The sequence below is a fragment of the Dermacentor variabilis genome, chromosome 5 (genome assembly GCF_050947875.1).
Source record: "Dermacentor variabilis isolate Ectoservices chromosome 5, ASM5094787v1, whole genome shotgun sequence".
In the NCBI taxonomy this organism is placed as follows: Eukaryota; Metazoa; Arthropoda; class Arachnida; order Ixodida; family Ixodidae; genus Dermacentor; species Dermacentor variabilis.
In genome coordinates this window covers 157,972,965-157,992,216 of record NC_134572.1, presented here as the reverse complement: position 1 = coordinate 157,992,216, position 19,252 = coordinate 157,972,965, and the positions used below count along the sequence as shown (strand labels likewise).

Below are 19,252 nucleotides of genomic sequence, written 5' to 3'. Positions count from 1 at the left end.
CTGTACCTAGCGAGCTGAACATGCGCATAGGTAGTGTCTTTGAGAGCAGCGTTAGTCTCCTTTCCCTGATTACCCTGTTCAAGGCCTTTGTTTTTCCACTCATCCAGCCATTTCAAAAGGATGTGCAAGAAGTGGATTTTCGGATCGCTATCAACGTAAAAACACTGTTTGTTGGAACTGGTATCAGCATTTTTCCCTTGCACGGTGTTTTCACGTTTACAATTTTCCACAACTTCAGTACGATGTCGATGAATGTAGCAGCGACCTCAAAAGAGAACAGGCTGTGCTTTACTCCAAGAGCACGTAACGCCTCAGGTAAGAAATCATTCAAGATTTGTAAGGTAAGCATTATGGTCTGCCTTTTAATATTCGAAGGGTAGAGTGCTTTTCTCAACAGCCCATAGCAACGTTTCAACAACTGGTTACAGTCTTTGCTGTAAAGGACTGTGATTGTCGCAAAGGACGGTGTTTTCATGCGCTCCAACTATGGCGCGTCTGTGGACGTCACGGAAGTAGAAGCAAGCTTGGTTATTCTTCTAGTTGATCCAGTTATTTCGTACGCATTTTAGTATGTGTACTGGGTCTACAACGACGAACAGCGGCCTCGGTGGGTCTGACGGGTGTTGATACACGATTCTGTTACAGGGAGGCGATTCGAAGAGGGACATCGTTATTCTGCTCCCAGAGTGATTGTCGCTCATGAGGCACAGAACCAGTTACCCACAGTTTTCGAGCCCGCAAGTCACATCTTTAAGCCTGTTGTGCAGGAACTGCGCCTGTACTCTGTGCACTGGCACAATCTGCAAAACTTTGAATTTCCATGTGAGGCGGAGCCCCACGAGAACAAGCGCACAGTTTACAGCTTCAATTGCGTAAAGCGCAGCGCCGGTAATATTACCACTTTATAGTCAAAGTAGGGTTTTCTATGTATTTTGTCTAGAATAACTGTTACAAAGCGCTGGTCGTCTTTCAGGTCCGAAATTCTTCTCGCCATCTAGCTGAGGAATGCTTTGCTCTGATGCTCTCGTCGAGGGCTGATACCGTAAGGCGATCACACTGATCTCATTGTCCTAGAATGAGACAAGGTGATGCTTCCATGGCTGCGTATGTAAGCGTACGCGTGGAGGGGTATAGTGAAAACAATGCGGCAGAACACCATGAAATCAGCAGATTAGCCTCTGCGCTGTTTTTTTCGATAGGTACAACGTGCCTTGCTCTTTCAGAAATGGAATGCAGTCGGCGTCGTATTCTGCTTGGGACGTGGAAAACTGATCCAGCATTAAACAGTCTCGCTAATTTCCGCGGCTGAGTTGGACATCAGGTCACCATCAGATTTCTCGATGCCTTCGAAGAGTTCCACGATACCGCTTTTACTGTTAGCCATTTTGGTAACGCACAGACTGCCCCCTACCTTTTTAGGGGCGTTTTCATGACATGTGGCATCACGTTCAAGTCCCCTTTCAAGCAAACAGAGTATTTCAGCCACGCTGCTTCATCGTCGACTATGTGAATCAGAAGCCTTTCATTTTTTTTCGATTACGTCCCAGAACTTCATCTCCTGGTTCCTCAAGTGATTTGTAAACTCGCTAAAAGAATTGGCTTTATCTTCCTCGCGTGCTCTGTTGAACGCCTCAGTGGATTCAGCAACAGGTTTCAGGAGGGCAGCATGCTCTATGCCCGCGCGCTTGAAGTCAGGATCTTCCCGTTTCGCAGTTTTCCTAAACATGTAGCTTGGACAGTTTGCGAACTTCAACGGTACAGCGCCCGGGCGAAGACACACACTACATAGCGACACTGTGTTGGTGCGGCCAGTTGTTTGATCGGTATGCAAGGCTACTCGGATGATATCCTCCCCCGTGAAGTTCACAATAGTAGAAATAAATTTTACCTCCAATGAGCAAACCCTGGGATACTCCTCATACAAAAGTCCGCCTTGTGACCCATTTACACGGCTATATACCTTCCTTCAATGAAATCGTAGCAGCACCAACGAGGCAACGCACCGAAAGATGGGACCGAGCTACCGCAGACGCCATCCGCGTTTCCCCACGTTTACGCCGAACGCTCAGTTTACGTGATGCCATTGCCTAAATACAAGTAGACACAGATCTACACAACTAGAACCTTTTGTATCAGAAACGCTGCGCGATGGAGAAAAGGCAGCGACTTCCAACGCTGCAGGAGGAGTGAGCGCAGCTCTCCTTAGACTCAAGTTGCCGAGCCGCCGTCAGAGACGCTGGCTGTAGTTAAGGGCACTGCGCGCGTTCTGCGAGAATGTGGTGGAACGCGGACGGCGTCGGTGGTTGCTGTGTCCCATCTATCGGTGCCTTGCCTCGTTGGTTCTAGAAAATAACAATGCTGACCCAAAAACTAAGCTTACCTTGGAATTCTCGGTGACCGCGGTTTTCCTGTGGCACAGCTCATATCCAAGCGTACCTCAGTGTTTCTTCCCTCGGGAACTTCAACACGTGCGCTTTCGTGTCCCGGGTGTAGTTGCCGCGCCATTGCGGTACACAGCATTTGCACGGCATTTCAGCGACCTTCCTTTGACATTTCTAAAGCTCGCAGGCCACGGAAACACGCACAGCAACACGCAAAACACGGGCAACTGAACGGCGAAGAGATGCACATCGTAAGGATGCGCCGGAGAATACTGATTCCGCGGTACAGTGGGGCGATTCTTCAGCCGGACGCGCGATACCGGCGATACTGCGACGGCGCGGTCTGGCCGAACTCTTGCTGTCTGATGCGCCCGCGCCATCTGCTGTTGTAAGCGACTTTAAAGGACGAACAACTAATGCCTTCGAGTTGCCTGTCCTCTCCTAAGGCGCCAGAGGCAATGGGGGTCAGGCGACTCGATGGGTGTCTATACGTGTAAATGTGGATAGGGTGTCTTGATGTTCTCCTCGCCCGCCGCTCGGTACCGAGTGGAGGCAGCCGCGACCTCTTCTACGGTGTCGGCCACGCGAACCGCGGACACCGTAGTAGGACGCGTTGCTGGTGGTCGTGTGTCTTGCGAGCAATCTGCGACGTCGCCAATGTGCGCGCCTGCGCGGGCCTCATCTTCAATGTGACCTGCGATGTTTGCGGAGTGTGCGTAGTGCCGGTAGCTTCGTATGCGCTGTGCTTTCGACGTTTGCGTTGAAGCGACAGATGCACGGAGGTTGACTGGCTCGCGGCACTGGCGCTATTCCTAACTTCAGCGTTTTCACCGAGTTTCCGCGTTCATCGAGCGAGATGTGTTCATGTTAACCTGTGCGCGCCTGACAATATGCTGGGTAAGTTAATTAAAACGCGTTGACGGGCTGGTTGGCTTGAATACATGATAGAATTGTTAAGCGCGACTGCGCAAGCACGTAGAAAGAAGCAGGCAGCGCTGGCTTTGTTTGTCTGTTTCTTTTTACGTCGTGGTTGAGTCACGCTTACACATTCTATCGTCGTTAATTTGTTTAGTAAGCGAATGTTGAAAAGTTCATACGACCAATAAAACTACTATCCCTACTTCGTACACCTATCTACTAATTTGCTGTCGCGATTGGTGCTTCCACTTTCGGGTGGTAGTGCGAATTTTTTTAGAGGATGCGTTCCGTGATAGTGAGCGTAACCGTCTTAAGGGCAAGCATTGCGGAACACACACAAACACCACACACACACACACACACACACGCATATATATATATATATATATGTATATATATATATATATATATATATATATATATATATATATATATATATATATATATATATATATATATATATATATTATCTGCGTCATAATGCGGTAACTACTCGTAAGTAGTTCTGCTTTAAATTTCTGGTAAACCTCAATTTAAATATGCGCGTCAGTGCATCACGATCATAGCAGTCCCCAAACAAAAGCCGTGCTCCAGACCATCTAAAAGCGAGAAATCGATGCGGTGAAGGGCCACTTCAATGGAATTCGAAGCGACCACAAAACATCTCATAACGCCCTCTTACTAACAGAAATATACGAAGAAATCGCCGACAATATTTGACGAGAAAGAGCGTTCGAAATGTTGGGTATATTTTTTGACGGCAACGGTATTGCCAAGTTCAGTAGATTGAATCACTGTTTTCAAAACATGGCACCTTTATTCGCCATTTTCTATTGCAGTCCATTTGGCGCCCTACAAAAAATACAACATCCACAAAAAAAAGCGCACACCTTTGTGAGATCTACGTTCCTGTGTTTTCGAACTCAACCCACATCGATGAGGGTGACTACCAGCGTGGGCATTTCTGTGGCCTCTCCCTATAATTAGGTCTATCACTCCCCAAACCCTTGACACTTAGATGCATCATTTCATGACTGAGACATTGCACACAAAATGACAATCACATGTGAGAAATTGTCACGATTGCAGAGTACTAACAATGCAGCAAGAGCTCACATCGCCCTGTTGGTAAGCTAGGCAAGCATGGAAGGTTAGGGTACGAGTTAGGAATGAATGAAGAAAATGGCGTAAGCTCTCCACTCTTCCACGCAGGACAAAAGAGAGAAGCATAAGAGACAAGAGTGTCCTCAGAGCATTCTCCCAAGCCTACGCACGCGGTTGATTCTATATAGGAGCGTGTAAGATGGCTCAGCGCTTTATTCACCGCAAGGAACAGGCCTATGTGAACTTGTGCTGATGGACTGTTGAATGTTCGAAACTTCGGCAGGAGAAAAGGTTCTGCCAAAATTGTTGTGAAAAACATTCGATAACGTCAGCACTTTTATGCACATCGAAATACTTTACGTGCTTCATGTTTTTGTCCATCACCGCAACTACGCCCAGTTGCTGCACTTACAAATCACTAAATATTGACCTGGCCATATCGCAGCAATTTGTCGTATATGTGCTGAAAGAAAGAAAAACTATGTATCCAGCGTGCTGTACAGTGGCGATTGTTATGTAATTCCTATATATTTTGAAGCATAACTAAAAGCCGGAGATGATAATGGTTATGGCAGGGAAAGCTTTCACCTTTAGATGTCTGCCAGAACAGCGTGAAGTCGTCCCATCTGCTGTGACAAGCATGAACTAGGCCATTCTTAAATCTCAACGGAAATGTAATTGCACGTATCCGTTGTCTAGCACCAAATTAACAGTTGTATGAGCTGTGTTGAAGGTTCACATCATAACACTACGCAAACCGTCTCTATTCCTAGCTCTGCGCTCTATGCATTGGCTTTTTGAAACGTTATTTACGCTCGAAACGTCGCAACAGAGATGCACTGACAGTACTCAGAAAAGAAATTAAATAAATTCAGAGAATTGTCTCCTATTGCGTAGCACTCTTTGGCTCGGCTGGTACTTACCCTATGTTTAGCCTAGTTCGTTGTTTTCTTTCTCTGTTGGCGCACCCCAATTTCAAGTTGGCTAATTCCAATGTCATCCCCAAATTCAGAAAACCAACTAACTCCCAAAATTAAGTTGGCATACCCCCAAATTTAGGTTGGCCTACTCTCAAATTTAGTTTTGGCCGCCTTAAATTTGAAGTTGACCACTCCCAAATATATGTTGGCCCGCCAATATCACCCTCAAAATCAGGTTGGTGCATCCCCATATGAACGCCAAATTTAGGTTCTCCCGCCCCCATATCATCCCCAAATAAAGGCTGGCTCACTCCCAAATTGAAGTTTGCCCACCCCAACCCCATGTATTTTTTATTGATACCCATGTATTCCTACGGCAAAGATGTCACGCTTTCTGTGTTTTAAGAGTTTGCACAATTTTGCTTCCAAAATTCCAGCGATGCTCGCCAAAGAAGGATGCGCATTAAAATGAACGTATTGGAGGCCATAATTACCAGTGAAAGTCCACCTAATAACCCAGGCCGGGAAGTCATAGCAATGTTGATCTAATAAGTCCCGTCTTGTTGTGCTGGAATCGTTAAATTCCGTTGTTAAATTTTCAATCCAAGCATTCCAAAGTAGTAAAAAACGGAATTGCCATGTCGTGCTTTAAGTAATCGCTCACCAGATCCTGCATGCACGAAATGAGTGCAAGTTTCAATGCACAGATCCGGCGCCTATTAGAAGCAGGGTGCCTTAGCGCAGCAGTGGCCACTGTGGCTCTACGCCTAAAGAAGTCGGTTTCGAGGGGGACGTACGTGCTTACAGAAAGCAGTAATAGCAAAAAAAGAGTAGTGGCTATTCCGTACATTCATTCAATATCGCACAGGCTTAAAAAATTGCAAATAGATATTGTCACGTGGAGTGACGTATGAAGAACACAGTAGCAATACTGTGAAATACAAAACTAACTTTTATTGCGCGAACTTGTGCCCACAAAAACAGGCTACACTTATAGCACAACGATAGCGGCGAACACGGTCGGCGATCGTCGAAAATCTCATCAGCGGGTCAAGCGCGTCGGCTTTTATACATCAGTCGTTGAATGTTCCAGAGTAATCGCTGGGACCCGCGTGCCTTCCAAAAAGTTCTACACTATTCGCGTCGCACATACATGAAATCACGACCTGGTGCCCATGGGGCTCCCTAGCAGAAAGGGAGCAAGCTCTACAAGCGGCCTTGGACGAGACGTAGGCTTACCTCACGGACACGGGACTCAAGCTGTCTACCAGTAAGTCGGAGCTGTTACTTGCTTTCAATGCGCAAGGGAAGGGGTTAGGGGTGTGACACCCCTCAACGAGCTACCCTAGGTACTATACGCGAATGATGGGCAGAAAATTCCTAGAGTCGACTCAGTTAAGATCCTAGGCCTGCTAATAGACGCGAGGGGCTGTAATTCCAAAACCATTGCCCGCGTTACAGCCAAGACGGAGAATGTGTTGCGGTTAATCGCTAGGGTGTCGAACTGAAAGAAGGGGTTAAGTGAAGACAACGTCCTTGAGGTTTGAGGCTTTTTTATTGATTTCTTTCTTTACATCAACAGAAATCGAAGGAAAAGCAAAAGGCAGCCTGACAGAGGCTTTTGCTCAGAGATACAGTTCAGCAAGCAGGCATAAGCAGGCATAAGATAATCATTGAACAATCTGAATTGTCTCTAGTTATAAAGAAAAAAAACAAATATCACAGAGTAAAGAAAACAAGCAGATCGACATACATATATTGTGACAAGCAGCAAAAAAAGAATAGAAACAATGTGTGCTAAGAAATAAAACACAGTGTACAATGAGTAAGATAAAAAAGTCAATACAGATGCAGGTTGTAATCAACACTTAAACAGTAATTAAACATATTCAATGCAATTTTCAAGAAGAATTTATTTAAACCTATTGGTGTAAATTCGTTTATTTAGGTCTAGAATGTTGCCAAGACTGGGTATTTGAAGCAGAATGTGCTGCCGACCATACGTAGTTCTGATTTTTGGTGTTCTTATACTTTGTGTACGCAGGCAATATTGAACACATATAGAAAAACTGTACGCGGGGTATAGCTTATTATTTTGGATATGTAGAAAATGCTTGAGATAATAGATTTGGTTACCTCGCAATATGAAATGTTTTGTATATAGCGGACGCGTGCTGACACCTTGCGGCCGACCATAATATCCCTCAAATATTCGTAGTACCTTTTTTTGTAATGTGAGTAATGTGGTATAATTCTGTGCTGTCGTTGTGCCCCAAATCAGAACGCAGTAACTAAGCCTGGAATAGAATAGCGTATAATATAGCTCTTTCTTGAGCCAAAGTGGTAATAATCGACTTAACCTATTCATACATCCAACACATTTGCTTAATTCTAATGCTAATTCATTTACGTGTTCATTCCAAGACAGGTCTTCCTGGAACCATACGCCCAGAAATTTTTGAACCTTAACTTGCTGAAGCGTTTGGCCCTCAAAGGAAGCATTTAAGCTTATATTCCGTGGCTTATTGATACGTGCAAACAATATGTATCTAGTTTTACTCTCGTTTAGCCGTAACTTCTTGATTTTGAGCCAACAAGACAGCTTACTTAAATAGGTATTTACACTTCCTTCAAGGTTAGAAATTGAAGCACCAGTAAAAATATGTTAGTCTCATCGGCGTACATAATTATTTTAGCAGAATCCGGAATGCGACACAGGTCATTTACGTAAATTATAAATAACAGTGAACCGAGTATAAATCTTTGTGGGACACCTTTGTTGACCGTAGCATGCGAGAATGTTTCCTGATTAATAACTACATATTGGTAATGGTCCGTCAAGTAATTTTGTAGTAATCTATTGGCAATACCCTGGACGCCCTAATTATTTAGTTTTTCTAGAAGAAAGCTATGACACACGGTATCAAATGCTTTACAGAAATCTACAAACAGTCCCAGCGTGTAAAGCTTTGACTCGAAATTATTTAGTATCTCACTTTTAATATTGAGTAAAGCATGCTGGGTGGATTTGCTTTTTGAAAGCGAAACTGATGAAAGCCAAACTGGGCCAAACTGATGATGAAAGCCAAACGGATGTCCAACCCGTTTGTCATGAGCCATACCAACTATGTGGCATTAGCTCTAGCATAGACCAACACGGAGAAGACCAAGTTAAATACCCTCTTACGCTAGAGCATCAAGAGAGTGCTAGGCTTGCCTATTGCCACGAGCTCCGACAGGCTAGATTGACTCGGGATGCCCCGTAGCATAGAGGAGATCATAGAGGCACAGGTCACTGCCCAGATGATTAGGCTATCGTCGACCAAGGCTGGCAGGCGAATTCTCGACGAAGTTGGGATGGCTCCTAGGATAATGGAGGACCGGCTCGTAACGTTGACACGAGAAACTAGGGCGACCTACCTGGTGAGGCCCTTCGCGCGAAACGTACGTCCACAGCATAACGAGGGTAGACATAAAGCGCGTGCACGAGCTATCGAGGAAAGTTATAGATAATAGGGACTCTAGCGGTCTTTGTTGATGCGGCGTAGTACGGGAACAGGAGAGGGTGCGCGTCGTTTGTAGACGGGCGGGGAGTGCTTCGCTCCTCGGCCTTGGTCAGAGCGGCCACCGCGGGTATAGCAGAGCAAATGGGAGTTGCGCTGGCCTTGTCTGAGCCAGAGCGTTCCTACATTTACACCGACTAGAGAGACGCCATCACAGCTTGCGAATCGGGTAACCTCGCTCGAGAAGCGGCCTCTATTCGAGAGAAAAGCGCTTGCCCCGGTTCTCATTGTATCACGTGGTTCCCCGCACACATGGGGACAAACGTTCTCGAGGGCTGCCCAAGCCTCAACGACCTGGCCCACGACCGTGTGCGAAAACTCACGTGCCGCGAAAGTCTGTAGACTCCGGAGGGCCAGGAAGGAACTCAGCAGAACGATCCACTCCCCAAATTTAATGAAATTACTAAACATTACCAACTTGGCCAGAGAGGTTATCCTCTGCCTCACCCAAAGATCTGTAGAGGTCAGCCAGCTACTCTTAGAATGTTGCAGACGGGATCTTTCCCGTCGCGGGGATTCCTCAGTAGTTTGTGCTCCGATGTGGACCCTAGTTGTCCCGACTGCAGTGAAACCTTTTGCCCTATGGCTCACATGCTCTGGCGATGTCCCGTCTTGCCTACCGACCTTCTCTCCAGCGAATCCGAATGGGAGGAGGCCATGAAAAGCACGGTACTCCGAACGCAAGCCCTGGCTATCTAGAGGGCCTAGGAAAGGGCGCATCACCACGGAGTTCTGCCCTCTACGTGGGTGCGGCCAGTGGGACAAAGGCCTCCCGTTAGGAGGCCCTGACAGTAGCTCCTCAGGATTAAATAAAGTTCGTTGTCTGTCTGTCTGTCTGTCTGTCTGTCTGTCTGTCTGCCTGTCTGTCTGTCTGTCTGTCTGTCTGTCTGTCCGTCCGTCCGTCCCTCTGGTGGAAAGCATTGCACACATTTTCTTTACTTTATAACATGTGGATGAGCGCGGATATGTACGGAAGAACGAAATGTACTGAAATGCTAAGATGAGGGTTTTTCTGCATATTTTTTGGCTGTCTAATGCTAAGATCTAAAGAAAATATACTGTGAAGTTGGGACAATTATTGCAGACATGAAATATGAGCTCCGACACAGTACCCGCCATGGAACTGGCCCCTGGACTACAGGGCTATATTGAACCACGAAATGTTGCTTTGATAAATACTAGCAATTAGAAAGAGTTTAGCTCTTGAATTTTCGGTATATCGGCGCTGCTGCATAGTCTTGCGGGCCCTTTATACCACGCGCACTATATTTCAGCTAATATTGAAAGCAAGTACCTCATTTTTTTTGGTGGAGTGAACTTTCTTTAACGTCTAACCACTGTTACAAAGTTATCGGTAAGATCAAGACGCGCGTGCATGTGTTTCTAATGTCCAGTATGTTGTCGCAGATTCAGTAGCGAAATAGCATTACCTTATCAGATAGCGGACGTGAAGCGAATACTAGCGTACATTCTCTATCACATATAAGGACACGAAATTGCGCTGCAATGTACCAGCTTTCCAATATGATCAGCCGATGCCTTGATCCCTAGATTAGACTGAGAGCAAGCACTTCTTTTCTCGCAGTCATCCTTGTTCTTTGAAGTTATTTTCTTTTTCAGCGCAAGCTCACCTTATAAAGAGAAATATTCGTGACTCACTCGTTTGGAATTGCCTTGTTCTTCACCTTACTACAACTTGACATTATCGACGTTTTACATAATCATTGAGTGAATACTGGGAAGTTGACTAAGACTTTTGTTGCGTGTGCGTTTACACATATACCGCAGTAATTTATTCGTATAACTTACTTTTTAGTTTAGGAGGCTGTAAAGACAGCAACCTTATGTTAACAGGACTTGTTAATAATATAGAAAATTTAAATGCTTATTAGTCAGCTTTCACCTCATAGTTACGAATTTCAATAAAGGTATCCCTGTGATAATTAACAGCGTATCCGCTTGACAACGTTTCACCTGAGTTCCCCTCTGCAAGCTGATTCCGACTTGAAGGTGGTTCGTATCGTGGGCCCTTGACATATGTCCCACCGCCAAACAAAGGGTTATTCCGAATGCTTCATTTCAGCAAGGCGTGCTGCCCTCCTGCCTTTCACTTCATTCATTTTACAATACTGCCACTCTCAGCCGAGAGCCTAGCAGACGGGCATGAACATTTCTTTTACCGACATAAATACACGTGCGAGTTACACAAAGAATGAAAAAGCAACAATATTCAACAAAAATACAAAAGATAAGGTAGATAAGCTATACAACAGAACACTAAAAAAAGCAGAATAAAATGAACAACAACCGGGGCATATCATAGTCAAAGCAAGAACGTGAAGTATTTGGAAAAAAACAAGTGTATACATATTTTTTTCTAAGCACTGTTAGTTGTTAGATGAGAAATCGTTAATAATCTCTTGTGATGAGCTCCAGTTGTGAAACGAACAGGGATAAAGAATTTGTCGCTGTTAATGACGAGTTAAGTTCATTCCATTCTCTGATTACTCGAGGAAAGAATGAGTACCTGAATGCGTCATTAGAAAAGGAATACTCGGTTAGCGTACGGTCGTGTTGATGCCGTGTTATCCTAGATTGCGAATATGAAATGAACCGGGTGATATCAATTTTATAGTGACGGTGCAGCATTTGAAACAGAAATTTTAGTCGACCTTGTTTCGCTCTCGTGGATAATGTGTTGAGGCCTGAGGAAGCTAAGAGACGTGAAGGTGAGTCAGTAGAACGATATTTGCTATGAATGAACCTTGCGGCTTTTCTTTGTACAGCTTCAAGTTTAGCTATGTTAGTTGCTGTGTAAGGAAACCAAATTGTGTTAGCGTTTTCTAAAATAGGTCTCACAAATGTTTTGTAGGCCAGAAGCTTAATGTTCGTTGGAGCGATCTTTAGGCGTCTCTTTAGATAAAATAGCTTTCGTAGTGCAGTAGTTGTAATATCCGTTCTAAAGCGCGCACAAGACAAAAGTTCTGCGTGAAGAGCGCCGTTAGTCCAAATCCACAAGCTACCAAAACTCACCTGGCCTATGTCGCTGTCATTCATGCTTAGATGAGAAATGAATATTTGAAACCTACACATCACGAATTCGAAATGGGCAGCCGCGACCAGTCCAGCTAGGATTCTTTCATTCTGTACGTCATCTTAGTTGCTAATAGTAGCTCACGGAGCAGAGCGCTGAGTGTGGGAAGTAGCAGAGATGGTAATCGATATTGTCTCGTCACCCACCAAAAATGGCGCGCCGTGCTGCTTGCCATTCCTAGAAAATTTTATATACGATGCCCAGCCATTTGTAACACAGCCACATTGTTTTGTCATTGCAGAGTCCATGTTATAGACAGGGTGGTTATGGAGATGAAGACCCGCTACATTCCGCAAGAATTTAGGAATGACTGAATGAATGAGTGAATGACTTCATTTATTGAGAAATAGGGGGCGCAAACTTCGGTGGAAGCACGTCTCAGCATATTGGGAAAGCAACGGTGGACAAAGAGAGGAAAAGCTGGAGTCCGGGTGGCAGGTGAAGCCGCAGTTTAGGGTCGAGAGAATAGAAGCGGGAGTTTGGAAAACCGATTGAATTCTAGTATAGATGTGTGGTGTGGCGAGTAAGTGATTGGAGTCGCCGCCCAGCATCCGTCCTTTGCAGTAGTATAATCACCCGGCGTTCTTGCTTATAAACGCTTACTGAAAACAAATTTGGGCAATTGCTTATTCATAGGTGATACCTTGCCACGTATTCCTCAGTGGCAGGGTAAGAGGATTACAACGGGACTGTCGCGATAGGTTACGACCATACCGTGACGCTTGCAGTTGCGGTTATCATACTAGTGACTTGTGATGGAGGGAATACTCTAAAGATGGGCTTACTGCACAAGTTACAAAACAGACATTGTAGAACAGCATTTTTCGCCTCACATACGCGCAACGCAAGCACCACTGCAGCATGTTACGGTGCGCCTCCCTACAAGACAGAGACGCGAATGGAAACATAAGAACGCATTAGAAGACAGCGTTCCGTCTTGGGCATCGTGCCAAACATATCGAAGTCAAAAATATAGTAGTAAAGAATTTGCATTAGGGCGAGTTGGTACTGGTTGAACATCGTGAAAGGGCAGCGCAATAAGACGAAGACAGAAGGCAGGAACAGCAGGCAGCGCTTTGCTGTGTGTTCCTGCCTTCTGTCTTCGTCTTATTGCGCTGCCCCTTCAATATGTTCCATCGTGTCGGCTTAGACCTTCTCGGCCCATTTCCAGAATCTACATCAGGAAACAAGTGGGTTGCAAACGCGGTGGACTACGCGAACCGCTACTCCTTAACCCGCGCTCTTCCGACCAGTTGCGCAACTGATGTTGCGGACTTCCTCCTGCATGATATCATTTTTATTCATGGTGGTCCGCGTCAATTGCTAACAGACCGTGGCCGTACGTTCTTAGCCAAAGTTACTGACGACATCATGCGTGCCTGCTCAATACAGCATAAATTTACCACCTCCTACCACCGTCAAACGAATGGCCTCACTGAGCGTTTGAACCATACCCTTACACACATGCTATTGAAATACGTTTCGGACGACAACCGTGAATGGGACCAGGCTCTACCTTACATCACCTTTGCGTACAGCTCTTCCCGTCTCGACGCTGCTAGCTTTTCTCCTTTTTACCTCTTGTATGGCCGTGAACCGACGCTACCAGTGGACACTGTGCTTCCATCCACCATAGCATCAACTAGCGCTTATGCCCGTGATGCTATCGCCCATGCTGACCATGCTCGCCAACTTGCGCGCGCTCGTCTACAAGTCCCTCAAGACAAACAAAAGCAGTGCAACGACCTCCGTCACCGTGATGTCAATTTTGTGCCCGGCACCCTCGTGTTGCTTTGGTCACCGTCGCCTAAAGTTGGCCTTTGTGAAAAATTGCTTTCCTGCTACACGAGCCCATATCGCGTGCTTCGTCAACTGACCGATGTCACCTACGAATTAGTTCTAGCCACGCCCACTACGTCCTCTGCTGTGACAACGAGTGACATTGTCCACGTCGCCCGACTCAAACCCTGCAACTCTCCATGCCCCTTGGATATAGACTCAATGTACTTACAGACTGCATGTACGTCCGTACATGCAGCCTCGTTGGTCTTGGCAAATTTCCGCAGCCTTTTCCATAAAATTGATGCACTGAAAACGCTCATACATTCTTGCACCACAGATATAGTAATAGGTACGGAAACGTGGCTTTCCGATGACTTCACTAACAGCGAACTTGCACTTGACCCATCTTTTGTAATCTTTCGAAAAGACCGGGAAGGCTACCGAGAAGGCAGAGTTATAGTGGTCAATAAAGATGACTATCAACCGTCTCTAGTGATAATCGACTCTTCTCTTCAAAGAGTGTGAGTCTCTACACTTATCGGACATGCGCAATGTGTCATTGGTGCATGCTATTGTCCACCTGATAGCCGTGTGGAATTTGTTCATTTTTTCAATGATGCTTTACAACAGGTCTTATCCCAGTTCCCAAAATGCATGCTAATATTAGGGGGTCATGGCTTTTCCCCAGAATCTTTATCTCCTCAAAAAGAGGTGCACAGCGACAGGCATTGCAGTGTGCAGGTAAGTGCGCCAATTCATCTTCATCTAACAAAACTTAATTCATCTAACAAAAGTTAATAAAAGATGAATTGGCGCACTTACCTGCGCACTGCAATGCCTGTCGCTGCGTACCCCTTTTTGAGGAGATAAAGATTCTGGGGAAAAGCCATGACCGGACTGCACGTGAACTGATGGAGGGTTATCACATAAAAAAGAAAGGCGAAGACTATGTTAGCGATACCTCCATTAGGTTGTTTCAATCGGAAATAGATTTTTTTGATAATTGGTTGCCACATGAGCTGATGTGTATTCTTGTTTGCTGCGATCTGCCCTTGTTCTTTTTGCCTATATATGCCCACGGGCTGCCGTGAATAAAACAGTTGAATGTCACCGCCCGTGCTGTTTATGTGTTCTCTCCCTCTGTCCCCGCCTTTTTTGCGGTCAATATGATATGCAATAAATCGTCACTGCCTACGCTAATCCAAGGACGGCGAAGCACACCGCACCAAAGCGAGCATCTCTATAAACAAGCAGGTGCATTCACTTTAATTTTTGCAATTTTCTTTAATTTGATACAGCTAGTTGCGCTAGGGAAAATAATGCATGTATTGTAATTTTGGGTGGACAGTGTGCAGTTGGTGTAATTTAAAGTCGTAAGCAATCCTTCCTTCAAAACAAGCAGTTTAAGTAGCTTATCATCACTATGAAGATCCGAGCCGAACGAAGAAGTCACCAACAATGAAATGGAGTCGGAATTGCAGCTGCACGTATACACAGGTGAATGCAATTTTTTGTATCCATAAACGAGACATAATAAGAATACGAAGGAGTAGAGTTATTTTCAGCATCAGAAGACAATGATGTAGTGTGCATTGGAGAAAAAGCCCAGAAAGTGGGCTTGAAAACACACACCCACCATCACATCTGACGATGCAAAAGTGCAAAACACAACATTAGCATTGCACAGATGATTATATTAAACTGTCGAAAAGTACGTACCTCAAGTTGCCATGTCATACAAGCAAAGGTTAAGAAAAAGGAAAAAAGAAACAATAGGCAGAATTTCAGTCATGACACAATAAGTGTTGCGCAGCGTGTACACAGAAGGAAGTGTTGTCATAACGTAAATATATTACAAGAATAACAAAAAAGAACTAATCCGTAATTGAAGTCGATAACATGTAAAACAAATATGTAAAAAAAATAAACAGGATCAATATGGTGTATACGCCGCATAGTATTTTTATTTTAGTAGATGTGGTACCGGCATGCACAACCTTTGATCACCTCTGCAAAGGGTAATTTCCCAGATACGATGAAATCGGTATCACTTGTATTTTGGTTATATGTCAAGCAGGCAATAGCCTGGAGCGAATTGTAATTTTTCCCGTGTTCCATTTCGTAGCACCTAATGAATGTACGATCGTAGTGTTTAGGAAGGACAACTGAATACAAATATTTGAAAAGTTGCTCTGAATGTATTTCGTATGGGGCATTCGCGATCGCTCGAATAGTCCTTTTGTACTATGCGTATATTTTTAATGTTGGAAACAATTGTGGTACCCCATACTAGGGTGCAATATAATAAAGCTATCACAAATAGAGAATTATATATAGGAAGCTTCACACTTGCTAAGTCTGAGCAACGTAGATTAGAAAGTACACCAGCAACTAGAAACAATTTAGTTGATGTAGCTTCCACGTAGTGATCCCACGACGTTGAGGTGCTCTTCAAAAAGAGCACCTCAACGATTAACTGTAGGATCCAGTTAAACGTATAAATTTGCAAACTTCAGTACAACTTATTTATCAGTTTTACCATTCAAATGTCCCAAATGAACAGCTTTTGTCTTTGTAGCATTTGCTACAAGAGAATTTGCAGTAGACCAGATTGATAATTTCATAAGTACTTCGTTTGCTTTAAGAAGTGCATCAGTGGGGTTTCTCGCTGAAATTAGTAAAATGCAGTGATGAGCTTAGACAACAAAATAATAGCTTATTCATCAATGTTAACAAGGTCATTATTACATAAGCAAAACAATAGAGGCCCAAGGATGCTTCCTTGTGGCTGTACTGATGTCGAAGCTCTCACATGAGACGTAAAGTTGTTGGCAACCACTGTCTGTTAGAGGCAATGAAGGTAAGCTCGAATTATGTCTCAAAATATGCCATGGTAGCCATAGTGGCTAATCCTTTTGGTTGAAGTGACATGCTTAAACGTCGAATGCTAATCAACGAAAATGCCCAATGCACACTGGTCGTGTTCAAAGGTGTCCAGTATTATATCATTTTGAGTCAAAAGAGCGTGCTTTGTCGAAAGATTTTTCTGAAAACCAACGAGGATGTTAGTATGCCATGCTTATTAGGAAAAGTAGTACGAACATGAATTACCTTTTCTGCACCATTCGAAAATACTTGCAAAAATTATATAGGTATATAATAGGAAAGCATGTTCTAATCTCCACCTTTAAGTAGAACTACTACTTAAGCATCCTGCATGGTTTTAGAAAACTTCCATGAGCGAGGAAAGCAAGTAAGAACTATTGGTGTATAGGCGCAATCACGTCAAGGACATATTTAGTGGGACGGACTTGAAATACATCAACGTTACATCAGCAGTCACTATTTCTTGTGGATCTAAACGGACCGGCATCGGAAGGAGGAAAGCACTTTACTTCTGCCTGATACTCAGGAAATGTGTGCATTTTGGAGCATGCACTGAATTGTGAGGAACACGAAATAATTATTATAAGCATTGGCCAAGTGCACCTCTGAAATTTTCTTGCCGTTTATGCAAATATCTGTTAATATATTCGCCTTGTTTTCGCGGTGCCCATGGAACCTGTTCAGTCGCTTCCACGCTAAGTCCAAATTGTTCAGTACTTTGTAGTTAAGAACGCTGGTGAAATATGTTTGCACCGTAATAGGCTGTTGAGCTAATTGCTTTGTACTGTAAAATTCTTGGGTGTGTCCCCAGTCTTTGTTGTTATGAAAAGTTCGAGTAACTTATTTTTCCAGCGTTTCTCTATCATGCAGTTCGCAGTTGCGCATGCATTATGGCTGCTATCAGGAATATGGACAGGTGATCACTGATATGTGCGCTTCTCACACATCACAAGAGTTCTGAATGATCAAGCTTTGTGACAGGGAGTTCAAGTAGATGAGTGATTAAAAAAATATTGTGGGTACATTTTTACGTTTCAGAAACCATTTGCTTCGAGGGTTCTGCTCAAATCCTTCTTTCACGCATAAACGTTAAGTAAGTCCATATTCGGGTCGCCTGCCAGCGCTACTTTGAATCCAGTCTCGTTAACCAAACTTACATATTTGCCAAGAAAATAAATCAATCATCGAACACTTGTTGCTGCAGGCCGCTACACAACACGAAAAACAATAATATTAAAATGTACACTCAACAATTCATAAACATCTGCATTAGAAATGGTAAGGTTCAATGACACGACAAGTGAGCGTATTCTTCACCATTAACATCGCCCCGCCTCCTAATCGTGAAGAAGGGTTTAAGTAGTGGGATGTGTAACAGGCGGCCTCACGGCATGATCAGTACCGTGCCGTCCAGTGAGAAATTCTTATAGGAAAGAACAGCTTATGATATTTCGTACTCTTATTGCCTGTTCGCGATTGAAGGATGTTTTTAACGAGATGACATTTCCGTTATATTTGAAATCCTCATTGCCAAGATCAGTTGTTTAATTGTGTCAAAATACCACAAGGGCAATTTGCGTTCTTTTTTTTTTCAATCAAACGACAACTGTGCGAGACTGACGGGGAATTACATTGTGAATTCCGACATAAAATTAAAACAAAGGGACCCGCATTCCTGAAAGAATCGAGATTAAGTGTAATGACAAAGGCCCCACAGTATAGTTGCAGATTGCGGTGCAAAAATTTGTGTTTAAGGATAATGTGCCATGTCGTAGCGTTTTTCGACCGTTTGCAAAACGTTGCTGCGCGTGCGCGCAAGAATGTGCCACACAAAATTATTTTGTCCGCCACCTAAAGAGAGAGATAGAGAGCGATCAATGCGGTGGGAAAGGTAGAAAAGAAGCAAGAACTGCACCCATGAAAAGTTTCGCCTTTGCCATCTCCTAACTGTGCCAACACGTTCACCTGCGCAGGGGTTCATTGGTGCTAAACTCTATTCAGTGGCAACAATAGATCCTCGTTCGGCGGCCAGCTGTTGGCTGTACAGCCAGTACGATGGCAGGTTAATTTTCGGATCAGCGGAATGCCTTTGCCTCGGCCTATCTGCTTAGTTAATTGGGGAGACCGCACTCTCAGGAACAGGTGTCACGTACACATCAGTGTCAACCACAGGCTGTACTGGACAGATGGGACGGTACAGAGGTTTTGATAAACGTGTGTGGTTTGCGATATAGCGGGCATAAAGTCACGCAATACTCTAGCCCAACAGTCTGTCATTTTGTAGGAGTCCAGTCTGGGAATGATAGGAGAACTTGTTGCTGGGCGAGCGTGATGGGTGCGAACACATGCACATGCTAGGTATAGCGATGAGATACAGGACGATGCTTTTGAGTTGAAAACCATCCCGCCGACTTGCAGGGGTTCTTCGAAAGTAAGCGTTGGGCTGCTACACGTCAGAGACCCGTTTAAGTATTCATCACAGTCCTCACTACAGTCGCTGTCACCGCTTCTCGGATTAGGTTCGGTAGCACAATCATAAATACTGTTGTCATCCATTTCTTGAGACTGCGACGTCAATGTTTCTCCCAACGATGTACGAAGGCC

The 19,252-nt window shown here is 44.4% G+C and overlaps 1 pseudogene; it reads right to left on the bottom strand.

Annotated features, from left to right (window-relative positions):
- Window positions 1-994: 994 nt before the first annotated feature.
- On the bottom strand, window positions 995-1,726 carry LOC142583681 (uncharacterized; annotated as a pseudogene).
- Between the last annotated feature and the right edge of the window lie 17,526 nt (window positions 1,727-19,252).